Source organism: Rhyacophila brunnea, unplaced genomic scaffold (genome assembly GCF_057557595.1).
Source record: "Rhyacophila brunnea isolate RB1 unplaced genomic scaffold, BYU_Rbru_1.0 scaffold_56, whole genome shotgun sequence".
NCBI classification, from domain to species: Eukaryota; Metazoa; Arthropoda; class Insecta; order Trichoptera; family Rhyacophilidae; genus Rhyacophila; species Rhyacophila brunnea.
In genome coordinates this window covers 1,790,111-1,802,747 of record NW_028233235.1, presented here as the reverse complement: position 1 = coordinate 1,802,747, position 12,637 = coordinate 1,790,111, and positions in this window count along the sequence as shown.

Here is a 12,637-nt window from a genome sequence, read left to right as displayed (position 1 = left end):
ATTAAAGTGCTTTTTTGTGTTATAAAGAGAAAAGAGAAAAACATAATTTATAAATAAATTAGATAAAAGGCTGCTTATAGCAGTTTCATGCTTTTCAAATTCATTTTAATCGAAAATCTTATGAGCAAAATAGAACATAAAGCACGCTTGTTTTTGATAATATTCCTACAATTAAGTTCAGTGAAATAAGAATAGTCAATAATAACAACAAACGCAAAAAATCTATAAAATTTAGAGTCAAACTACTAACATCGCTTTTTTCAATTCTTTTTATAGTATACATTACCATAATCGAAACAAAAAAAAAAGTGAACGTATTGAGGGTAAAAAGATATTTTTGTAAATCTAGATTCGTTGGTGATTTTTCAATGCTTAATATTGTAAAAAAATTACAAAGCGTGCACGAAAAAAGAAATAACATAAGTCCCAAAGAGATAAAAATTAAGACTTTCAAGGATATACTTACACAATGAGCCATATCAATATTTATTAGTCTTGATAAAAAACCATTTTTTTCTTCTAATTCACCTTGTCTGTTATTTACATTTAAATCATGATTATGTATCGCCATTTAATTTTATTTTTTATCTAAATTACACTTATTTATTATAATTATTTACTTTTTATAATTCATAAATTTTTCGTTGAAATGGCAAATTAATTTTATATGTAATTTACAGAAAATTATATTATCTCGAAATAGAATTCTTAAATATAACGAGCAATAAAATTTTATTTTGGAATATTTTATGGTTAATAAAACCAAAAGAAGTAAGTTAGATTAACAAAATACATAAAATTTCTTTGAATATATTAAAATGTATTTTAAACATAATACGCATTTGCATGCCAGAAATTTTACAATAAATAAATAGCTAAGCGAAATGTTTATAAAATACAAAAGGAAGCTAGTCTAAATTCAAGAACTTTAAGACGAATGCAAATCGGTTTAATGTATTTGTTAATTATATAACACAAAAAGTTATTAATTATACAAAATAAGTTGGATATCGAATTTTAAGTTTTACTTATATCATTAAAGATTGTGAATCTAATAGTTCAAATCTATGTCGTCATTAAAGTCTTATTGTGCATATTATCAGAAATTTTAAATTTTCAAATAAATCATCCAACATCGATTTCCTATTTAAATATATTCAAATATCTTCAAATTTTTTAATAAGGTTAATGAACATGTTGTTTGAAATTTCGTCGCGCGATACTTTAAAGTTTACAAAAATATTTATTGCTGTAGATAAGTTGTGAAGAATTTTTTTATGTTTAATATATATTGATTTAACACTGGAATTTCATCTTCAATTAGTATTTTATATAGAAAATATTTTTTGCCACGATAAAATAGAAATCGGATTTTCAAAATAATTTCGTTTTAATATTTTAGAAAATGCCTTTTAATTAGATAAAAGGTAAATGAATTCCAAAACAATATATATAATTAATAAAAGGGCAGAACATTCTTGGGAAATAAAAAAAAGTAATCATCAAGAATCAAGAAAATATAATGGAATCAAAAATTATTATTTCCACAGAATGATCATATAAACTTCCTTTTTGTATATTAAGGGTTAAGAATGTAACTATTTGTAATTGTGTATAATAGTAAAGTCATAAAGGATCCTAACTAACGAAGCTTTCATTCTAATCGATAAATTTCTACCGTAAGTAAGTAGATAGAATAATACTGCAAATTTTATATATTTTAAAGCAAATCGGATTGGAAATTTCATAATTTTATCAGAGAAACTAAATTCAACTACTATAGTAATAAAATTGCATATAGTTAACATTTAAATAATAATTTCCAAATTATATAAAGTACAAAAAGAAATCATTATATTTTTACAAACAAGTTTGATCACAAGAATGAGCTATTGATAAAAAAAAGTACGTAACTAAATATGATTTAAATGCTTAGGTATTATTAATAGTAACTTCGTTAATAACATATCAAAAAGAAAAAACAAATTTGTTTTTAATTGCTGCTAATCCATATGGGGTCTATTAATCGTGAAATCGATTAGACAAAGAACTTTAAAGGGAAGTAAATCTATAGCTCAAAAATAAAAGGTTATTATAAGAATAATACTTAAAATTTTCTTATACATCCTGATAGTTAAATATATCTAAGGATTTTTTTTTTGAAATAAACCAATACGATAAATTACGTTTCACGTCTTATTTATTAAGGTAATTTGAGCTCTGTCTTTTGTTTTCAAAATATTTATTTATCAAGCCATCTTATTTTACATAAAAAGAATTCGTGCGGAAAAAAAAGAAACTCGGGATTTCCTTATTTGAATGAGTAAAATGCAGAATATTTCTAATCCTCTTTATTATGAAATGTTAAAAATGATTTTTCACGATATTAAGAGACATTTAGGCTATTCTTAGCAGAAAACTATTAATAACAGATGATTTTTTGGGTTGAAATTTTCTTCTATTCTACTCGACTTAAACTTTATTATTGCGATAGTTATTTCTAATTCAACTATCACCAGTTTGATCATTACATCTTTTGACGGTAAGCACCTATAATTTATGTTGTTTTGAATAAAAATGCCATTAGAAATATAAAAATTGGGTCTTGTCTGTTTTTTTTTCATCAGAGGAATAATGCTGGTAGCCGTTTTATATATTTTACTTATTCTAAATGAATTTCTGTATAAATACATGCGACGTTGCAAGGGGTAAAAATAGAAACATGGTTCGTGTAAATATATTGTACAGCCATCACACCTTTCAAATCAAGATTAAACTCTCTATATTCAATTCATACATAGAAATCATTGCATTGTTTGTATAAAATATATCATAAAAAGCACACTTTATGATATTTATGTCCACAAATGAAATTAAAATAGAGTTTTATGAATTTTATATATCTGATGCTGTTTCAATTACAGCCTTATTTCCACTAAAATTAGAAGCAACGAAAATTTTTTGATGGTTTGGATGACGATAATGAAATTAAAATTATCACATAAATTATATTTTTTTAATTGCAATTCATCTCATAAAGTATATTTTTTAAAGATTATATATAATTTTCTTGAAATATAAATGCTGGTTTCTTTATAAATATTTTTTTGTTGTATTTTTCCGTGTAAATTTTATTTTCATGCTTGAAAACGTATTATATTTTTTTAAATAACTATTAAAATTGCTTATATTTATTGTGGCATATTTGCAATTTGTGATATAATGAATGATTTATAAAAATTTAGTCGTCTTACATGTTTTTGCATAAGCTACTTTCCATTTTTTAGAAAATTATTTAAACTTTAAACGAAAATAAAATACAGTTTAACTATTTTTGCGTGAAAAGTTCCGTCTAGAATAGTTAATCAATAAAATGACACGTAATATTAACAAATTGAAGCGAATTTTATATTTTTTTGGCTTAAAAGGTTTTTTATTATGTTTTTTTTTCAGATTGAATTTAAAAAATTTGAAATAGTGTTAAACAGCTTTGTATCTTTTACGATATCAACCTCGCTTTTCCAGTCAAATTTTTCATAATGGCAATATTTGAAATTTTCTGAAGCGTCATTAAAGAGTTTAATTATATCTGGATCATCGTGGGCAAATAAAACACTTTTATCACTCAATACATCGAAATCCTGAATAGAATTATACCCGAATACTTCAAGTATTTTACGAGTAGCGCCAAGATAAAAGAAGTTCAATACAGATTCAAGCTTGAATAATTCTGTTTCTAAAAAATACTTTGTGGATGGTGTGATGTTAATCAGAACAATTTTATCAATCATCGATAAGCTTTCACGGAAGTCTGTTTTCATTTTAATATAGCTCATGTATTCACAAATCATTGATGCCCCAAGAGAATTCCCTATAATGCTCGCTTTAACTTTATAAATATTATAAACGTATTTAACACAAGCATCTAAATCTAAGTTTGCTCCAAATCGTGTAAAGGTTCCTTCCGAGTCGCAGAATTCACGGTAATCCGGAATTAAAAATAAGCAGTTGTTCTTCACCAATTTTTTAGTCCAATCATCATTTTCCATATAATTGAATCGACCTTCTCGAGCGGAATGTAAATAAATGATACACTTTCTGGGTGTTTTCGGATTAATTGACGAGCCAAGTGGGGCAATTATTAAGCACTTGATTTTTACATTGTCATCTGTTGTCAATATTATTTCCTCGCATGCACAATATTCATTGTTCTTCGTATTATTCGACGTTTGATAAAGAAGCGATATTTTGTTTTGATTATTTGGATTGAATTTTGAAATCGTGTTTTTTGACATTTGAATTGCGTGACCAACAAATAAAAATTTGTAAAATTCTAACTATAAAAGAAAACTTATCGTTTGCGGTCGACATTTCTAAATAGGGGTTAATTAAGGGTCTGATTTTTTAAAATAAATATCAACTACATTTATCATCCCCTTTTGTTCTTTTTTGGACAGCATGGGGAAGAGAAGGCGATTTCTCAAAAATCAAACGGCCAAAGTTTAAATTTTTTAAAAAGAATCGTTTAAAAAAATATCTATGTACATATTAAAAAAATATACAATATTTTAATTAAGCAATAGGTCTTAAGAATAATTCTAACAGAAACTGAAGCATACACAGGCAATAGCGTTCAGGTTTACACTTGAATTGATGAATTTTAAAAGAAGAGATGTATGATTAAGATTGTAAACATGATGAGACTAGAAGAAATATCAAGTCCATCTCTTCTACAGAGCAACCTGAAGTTTAGCTTGGACAAATTTAAATAGCTTGTAATCAAATTAAATACAAATTAAATTATGTTATGGTATAGACAGACGAACTAGAAACCGAGATTTTTCGTTTTATTAGGCATTGAAATCTCGCCATCTACAAATGCAAAACAAGAATAATTCCATGTGTCATAATTGGTGTGTTTTTGTCGTCATATGACATAAATCGTGTTTTATGTGTTGAGAATGCTAACGGAAGCAGAGGCATGTGCACTAAAAATATTCGACGTGTATTCTCGAATAAACAGGCATTAAAGTGATTATATTGTGGTAAATTCAATTATCTAATTGCAATATATATAATTGCCTAGCTTCAGTGAACCATCTAAATTTCAGCTTGGTTTAAAGAGCAATAAGACTATCCAACCAGTGGCAATGATTGAGTGGTGTAGATATTCGACTTAGAATCTTGAATTAATATGATTGAAGGCTCTAATATCCTCACGCAAGGGAGTTTATGAATTACCATATTGATAATGAATCCCGCCTAGCTGTTAAAGTGATACAGCAATCACAAAGTAAAAGAAAGCTTTCGGTTTGAACATACACATGTATAGGCGCTGAAAAGAACTTAAATAATTCAGTAACGCAAGTGCATATAATCAAAGCCAATTGGTATTGTGTAAATGTTGTCCCACAGCGTTAATACAATTGGCGCGGCCGATACCGTTAATATTGCCTAAAAAAACTACCTATAATTTAAAATTAATGCACAGCATGTATATTTTTCTTCTTTTGCAGGGCCGTTTAAAGCTTTCACTGTTTTAAAAAGAGCAATGCGATGGGAATAACCCGTGATTAATGCACCATTTAATCCACAATATATACGATTATTATATTATATAGAGTATTCTAAAGTCTTTTTCGTTTATAGTGTAATAAGATAAGACTAAAACATAATTTTAAAATTAATTAGCCGATGCACACATATATAGTTTGGTTCCTTTACAGAGCCATATAAATTTTTATATGATGGATGAGAGTAATAAAATAAAACTAACACATAGAAATTTATTTATATTTATTACAATAATACCTTCCAATCAGCTAATAGCATGATTCCAATTTTATTAAAAGAATATGACGAACAGTAGAATACAGTTTAAATTTTCCATTCGTATCATGTATGTTTTCAACAATAGATAATTATATTATTTTTATTTTATGGATTTTTATTTATTTATGGGTTAAGTTTCTTTTTATCGATTTTATCTATTTAGACGTGTTCAGTGTGTTGGGAATATTGCACAACTCCTTGATGCATCTTTTGACACCTTCCCCTGATTTGTCTTGATCTTCTGCTCTTCTTTTCTCAAATATTATGAGTTCAAGTGTCTTGTGGGTGTGAGAGCTTACATGTATACTTTTACTTTGTGCGGAATTTTTAACCCCTTAACATAGATAATTATATTAATTACTATTTTAAGCAAAATAAATTACAAATCCCAATAGTACGTTAATAATTAAAAAAAAGAAATTATCGATATTTTAAACTAAATACAAATGCAATGTGTTTGTTTTTATATAATGCAAATACATTCAAACACAATATTCTAGTTTAAAGCAATATGGGTGTTTTTCGACTCATATTAATTTTTAGGCGAATAAATTTTATACATTCAGATCTAAAAATTAAACAAAAAAATGTGCATTTTTTTACTATACACAAAATAAGAAAGGACAATATAAAAAGGTTTGAATTTAAATAAAATACAGGATTTTGTTGCTCCAATTCTCAAAAAAACAAAATTCGAGAAAATTGGATTTTGTGACTCGCTATTATTTAAGTATAAAAATTTAAGAAAATGAGATTTGTCACTCTCTATTATTGAATTATAAAAATATGTGATTCAATTCCTCCCGGAAAATTGGATTCTGTCACTCGCTATTATTTATGTATAAAAATTTGTGATGAAATTCCTCTCGTAATATATATCGTGAATATAAAATTGAATTTTGTATTGTTTTTTTTCAAGTTGCACTAAATAAGATAAAAGTAGCGAACTTCCTTAGCACATTTTCTCAATTAAAAGCGAGAACTAAGAAAAAAAATCAAAAAACAAAAAAAAATTTGGAGCATTATATTTAGAATTATATGAAGTGGAAAATCAAATATAATATTTTCTGTTTTATATCTATTGCGCAAATGTAATTAAACCATCTACGCAATTTTTATCTATTTTCTAATAATATTATATAGCAAAAAGCTCATTATGTAAATATTTAGGCATATTTACTCTTTGTTTTTGTAAATACCAAAAAATACAGGAAAATTAGCCCCTGATGCTTTCTAAATGATATGCATGCCTTGCAAAACTATCGAGTAACTACACTTGATCGTACATCGGTGCTTATTTAGCGAGATTTTTTTTTAATATTTGATTTCCAAACTGGTAAATTCAATTCAACCTTAAACTGTGTTTTAAAAATTTAGCAATAAAAGCTCATATTGCTTTTATGACTAAATAGAATAGTTATATCACTTATTATTTTTAAATGTGTTTTTTAGATGAAATCAAAATAAAATATATCTTGTTCATACCCTTTATTGGTTAAAATGTATTTAAATATAAATCATTTTTGATATTTATGTCGTTATACACTTAAATGCTTGCATTTTTAATACAAATCTGCGGAAACGATTATTTTTGAAATTTTAGTCATATAATAAAAAAAAATTGTATATATGACGGTTTTTTACCTTAATACGAATATAAAAATAGAATAGAAGCAAATATCACAATTAGAAACTTAATAAAGACATAATAAAATATTAAGGCCTCAAAAAAAATTATAGCGAGAAATACAAGCATTTAAAAATTAGTCTAGTGAGTATAAATATATTTCTGCTCATCATCACATCCAATATGTTATATACAAAAAAATTTTGGATTTTATGTTCGTAATTCATGATTTTTATGGGGAGTATTTGATTTTCAGCTCAAGCAAAATAGCCCACTTCTAAATTTTTAAATACAATTAAATTCAAAACTTATGTATTTTTATGATTGCCTTAAAAATTAGCAATTAACAAATCAGATTTTTTGAGTGCGCTCTTAGAAATATGATATCTCACATTAAATAAAATAACATGTTTCAATTATAAAAATTATAATTATATTTAAATTTAATTCAAAAGGTATAATATTTTGCCTCACTCTATATAATTCAATTTAAGAATATTTTATATTCTAATCAACATTCTTTTTTTGCATCTAATATTTTTATTAGACCAATGCGTGTAATAAATCCTACGTTTAAATACAAAAAACAATGATTTATTGTAGAATTAGACGCTTGAGATACCGTGAAATGATGTTATAGCCTTCGAATTTTTTATGCAATTCATTGGATTTTTTTGGTTATTTTAAACACTTATTTTGATTTATATGGGAATTCGGATTTTTATGGCATAGATTCACATAATTGCTCAAAATTTCAATGCAAAATAATAAGTAATTTTACTTTCTATATTTTTAAGTATTTGGATTTATAAATGTTCATATTCATCATTTATTCGAAATTAAAAAGGTTTTTTAAAGGAAGGTTTATATGAGAAAATGATTTAAAGCAATTAAAAATTATTTACTTGCCTGTAAATTTTATATCAAAATAAATCTTAAATTACATTTACTTGGGATGACCAGATATATTTTATATTATACATCTTACAAAATGAAAATTTACTTTATTCTTTTTTCTAGGATTTATTTCTGAATCGGATTCTTGATCAAGTTCTTTCCATTAAATTGGTATGTACTTGATTTTGATGAAAATAAAAAATATTTTGGGTTTTTAACCGGTTTATAGCCAGAAAACACTTTTATAGATATCTAAATCATTTCCAACAATTACAATTGATGCAATTATAGTTTTTCACACTTCAAATCCGATATTTTTTTGGTCAGATTCGCATCAAAAACCAACCTCATCTTCCTCTCTTCAATATTTTTTTTATTGTTTCAAAGACCTATACTTCATCAACTAAATATACCCTGTAGATATTTTCCCATAAAATTTGACAGTTAGCAGTATCTATTTTATAAGATTCATAACTATTCACTTCTTATTTTATCATGATATCTTGTCGTTAAAACATGTGATACTTTATCCAGAAGTCTCCTTACATCTTTTCTATCCACCTCGAAATCATATTAAATTAAAGGATTCTTTTTAATGAATATCATTAGTTTATGAAATATATTTACTATTTTCTTTATTTAATTATTAAATACGGCATTTGAGGATGCATAATATTTAGGCTCAAGCCCCATAATGATTCAGAACATTTTATTCCAACTCTTTAACGTTTTCGTATGATTTTTAAAACCACATGTAATTCACTTTTTATATCTGACTATGCATAAATCTTCAATTTTATGATTTGAAATCCCCTTGTCTTTTATTTCTTAGGAGCATTTCTAATGGCAACAAAAAATTATTTTCGCCACAGTCTAAAATGAAACATAACCGCCCCATCCTCCTAATATTCATCTAACTAAGAATTCAATTGAGTGCATTTTAGTCAGTAAATTTTCATCATACCTAGTTTATGCATAAATTCCATTTTGTTTTGGAATTTCTTCATGTTTTAATAATATATTACTAGTAAAATTAAATTTATGCGTAAATTGTAATTTTTGATATACTATGTAATTCAAAATAGAATCATATAGGGTTGATTTCTAAAAACAATAGCCGAAAAAATCAAAAGCTTTAGATAAAATAATAAAGACGGTTTAATCGGGATATAAAGTTCAAACCATCTTTCTTTAATTCCTAATGATATAATTTGAAGCATGAAGAATCTTACTATAGACTTTAAAGGTTAAATTTTTCGGATCCGTCGAATATTTGTCCACCCAAAAAAAATATGTAAAGTAATGTTAAAAATATATAAGCATATAAAATTTAATGTCAAGAATTGAAGCTGATGGATTAAACGACTTTCTTATAACCCAAAATATTATAAACACATAATATTTTTTATGAATGATATTATATTATATTAGAAGACTGGTATAATGTAGCGAGCTAAGCCAAGAAAACAGCATAAATAAATAAAAAAAATATGTTCAAATACGCATATTTGCACAAAATAAATAAAATATTTCGATTATAATAGTTCATTTTTCAAATACATCAGAGTAAGCTTTAAACATGATTTAAGAGTGTAAATATATTATGCATGCCTAAAATCTCGGTACTCGATCAGTGAATCTTTATGAACAGTAAAAATGTTAATTGTAAAAGTATCTAATCGTCTCATTTAAAAATTTCCACAAACATACATTTCTAATAAAAAGTTGGAAGGGGTGGATCAATGGTTCAAGTCGATGAAACCATCCTCAAATATGCAGAAAATTATATCGAAGACTTTAAACTAAAATCTTGCCCATTATTTATGCATTTTAGAAATCTGTTATTATATTATTGGGGTTTTGAAGTTATTATTTCCAAAAAAAAGAATCCACAATAGTACCAATTATATACACCTAACTATTTACAGAAAGTATAATGTATACGGGCAAGCATGGAACCGATTGTAGCTTGAATAACTTTAATTACACTCACGGCAGCCTCTTCAAGGAATCATGCTTGTAAATGTCTAACATCAATTACTATACAGTCTTTAGAATAATTTACCATTAATTTTAAGCACAAAATCAAAAGAATATAAGTTTTAATATTGAATATATAATTCAGTTCCGCAAATATTTTTGTTTTTATCTAAATTATAATCATTATAGGTTGCCTACTATCTTGACTTTATTTAAATATTAAACATAATATTTTTAAAAGAATATTAAGTCTTTATTTAAAGTTTAGAATTAAATCATTGAATATTTTCGAGACTTTATAGGTGCAGTAGCGCTGTTACTTTGGAAGAGAATCAATAATTGCAACCAGTTCCATCAGCAACTCGCTCGTGGATTCATTGAATTTAGTCAGAAACATGAAATACACGCAAACAGGCAGCCAGTTTAATCTTACAAATAAACCATGACAATAGTACAACCCGAGAATCAATTAGATGGTTGCTGAGTAAGAAAACAAAAAGTGTCGAGCATTGAATAAAGCCTGCTCCATTCAGCAAGGATATGGATGCATTAAGAGAAGAGTAGTCGTCATAGTATAATTCACTAGCAACGGAAATAGATAGGATCACAAACCTCTCCATATCTATTACCTCCTAGTAAAACAGCTTAAAGTACGAAAAGTAAACTGGTTGCATAAAATTTGAAGGACTACACGTGTGTGCATCACATGAGCAAATATTCCTGATATTCATAAACGAACTTATTAAAAAGAAGTTATACACAAGTAAATAAATAAAAAACTTGGGTCTGTTAACAAGGTGGTTTTATTTATTTTAATACACATTATAAAAACACTTAAATCAAAACTAAATCTATAAAAATTCATAAAAATATACATGTAACATTTTTATATAGAAGTGCAAAAAAAATTTAATCTTTTAATAGCTTATCTGTTATAATAATTAATATGAAGGGATGGGTTTAGAAAATTTTGGCATAAAGTTTTCGCTATTAAGCATATATTTATAAATAAACGCAGTAACATCATTTAAAAGTTTACCTAGTCCATTAAAAAAATTCAAACATGCAAGATGCATTTTATACAGCATTTATAGGATTCAAAATTTACCTATAGGTTCTATTGAAATATTACAGGACAAAATTATAATCTAGAAAATTAAAAAATGTTTTTGTTAGCAAGTGAAAATAATCATATAAATAAAAAAAACTACAAATTTATTTACGGTGAAATTTAAATATATAAAATCAGTTGTACAAATAGATAGTTTAATCTAAAATAAACAATTGAAACGGTATTTTAGTCCGTTTTAGTTATTGAAAACAATTATTTATGCAAGGTTTAATGACGTTAAGACAACTTGAACTAGAATAATACCAAGTATTGCTCAAAAACAAAAGGGATGGGTCAAATACTTATGCTGTATTGAAATATAACTTTATTACACCAAAAAAAATAAAATATTATTTTATGAAGTTAAATCATGATTTTATCAGCCTTAAAAAAAATTAACTTGAATTTTAATCATCGTTTAAAATCTCTTTTTAATGTGATTCCATAGAAATTATGTTCTGGAAAAAATATGATATTGTATAATCATCGATATAATTGCTCAAATTTTAATACAAGAAAATATTTTTTAAGATGATTTTATCACATAAATTTTTTAATTTTTGGTATGGTAATATTGCGCATAGAATATTATCAGTATAAATAAACATAAGGTGGTATAGATTTTGAACTTTTATTTATATACGGATACTAAATTATTTCTTATGTAGTCAAATGTGAGAAAATATAAATGATATTTTCATAGTTAAAATATTGTGCTTGATTTTAATCCCTTCAAATTACTTATTGAATTCATTATTTTCTGTTTTAAATGTTTTAATTTTGAGTAGAATCGTTATTCCTTATTTCATTTCCATAACATTCAGCGGTATAATTATATAAACGTCTTCTTCTCTTCTGTTTTATAGTTTAAGATAATTTTATAATGAACAAAATATATGTAAAAAATTGAAAATTATTTTACTGTTTATCACAATATCAAAATAATATTTATTAATTTTTTTAAAAACTTATAAAGGTGTTTTTTCCACAAAAAAGGACAAATAGGTGCATAAATATTTTTAGCATCTATTGTTGCAAGGACAGTAACATCGGCATTTAGATTTAGTTGAATTGGATTATTATCGATCAATCCATTTTTATTATATTTGCAATTATATTATTTATATTCGAAAAAAATACATATACAAACTATTATATTTATTTTTCTACGCATCAAATATTCTAGAGAG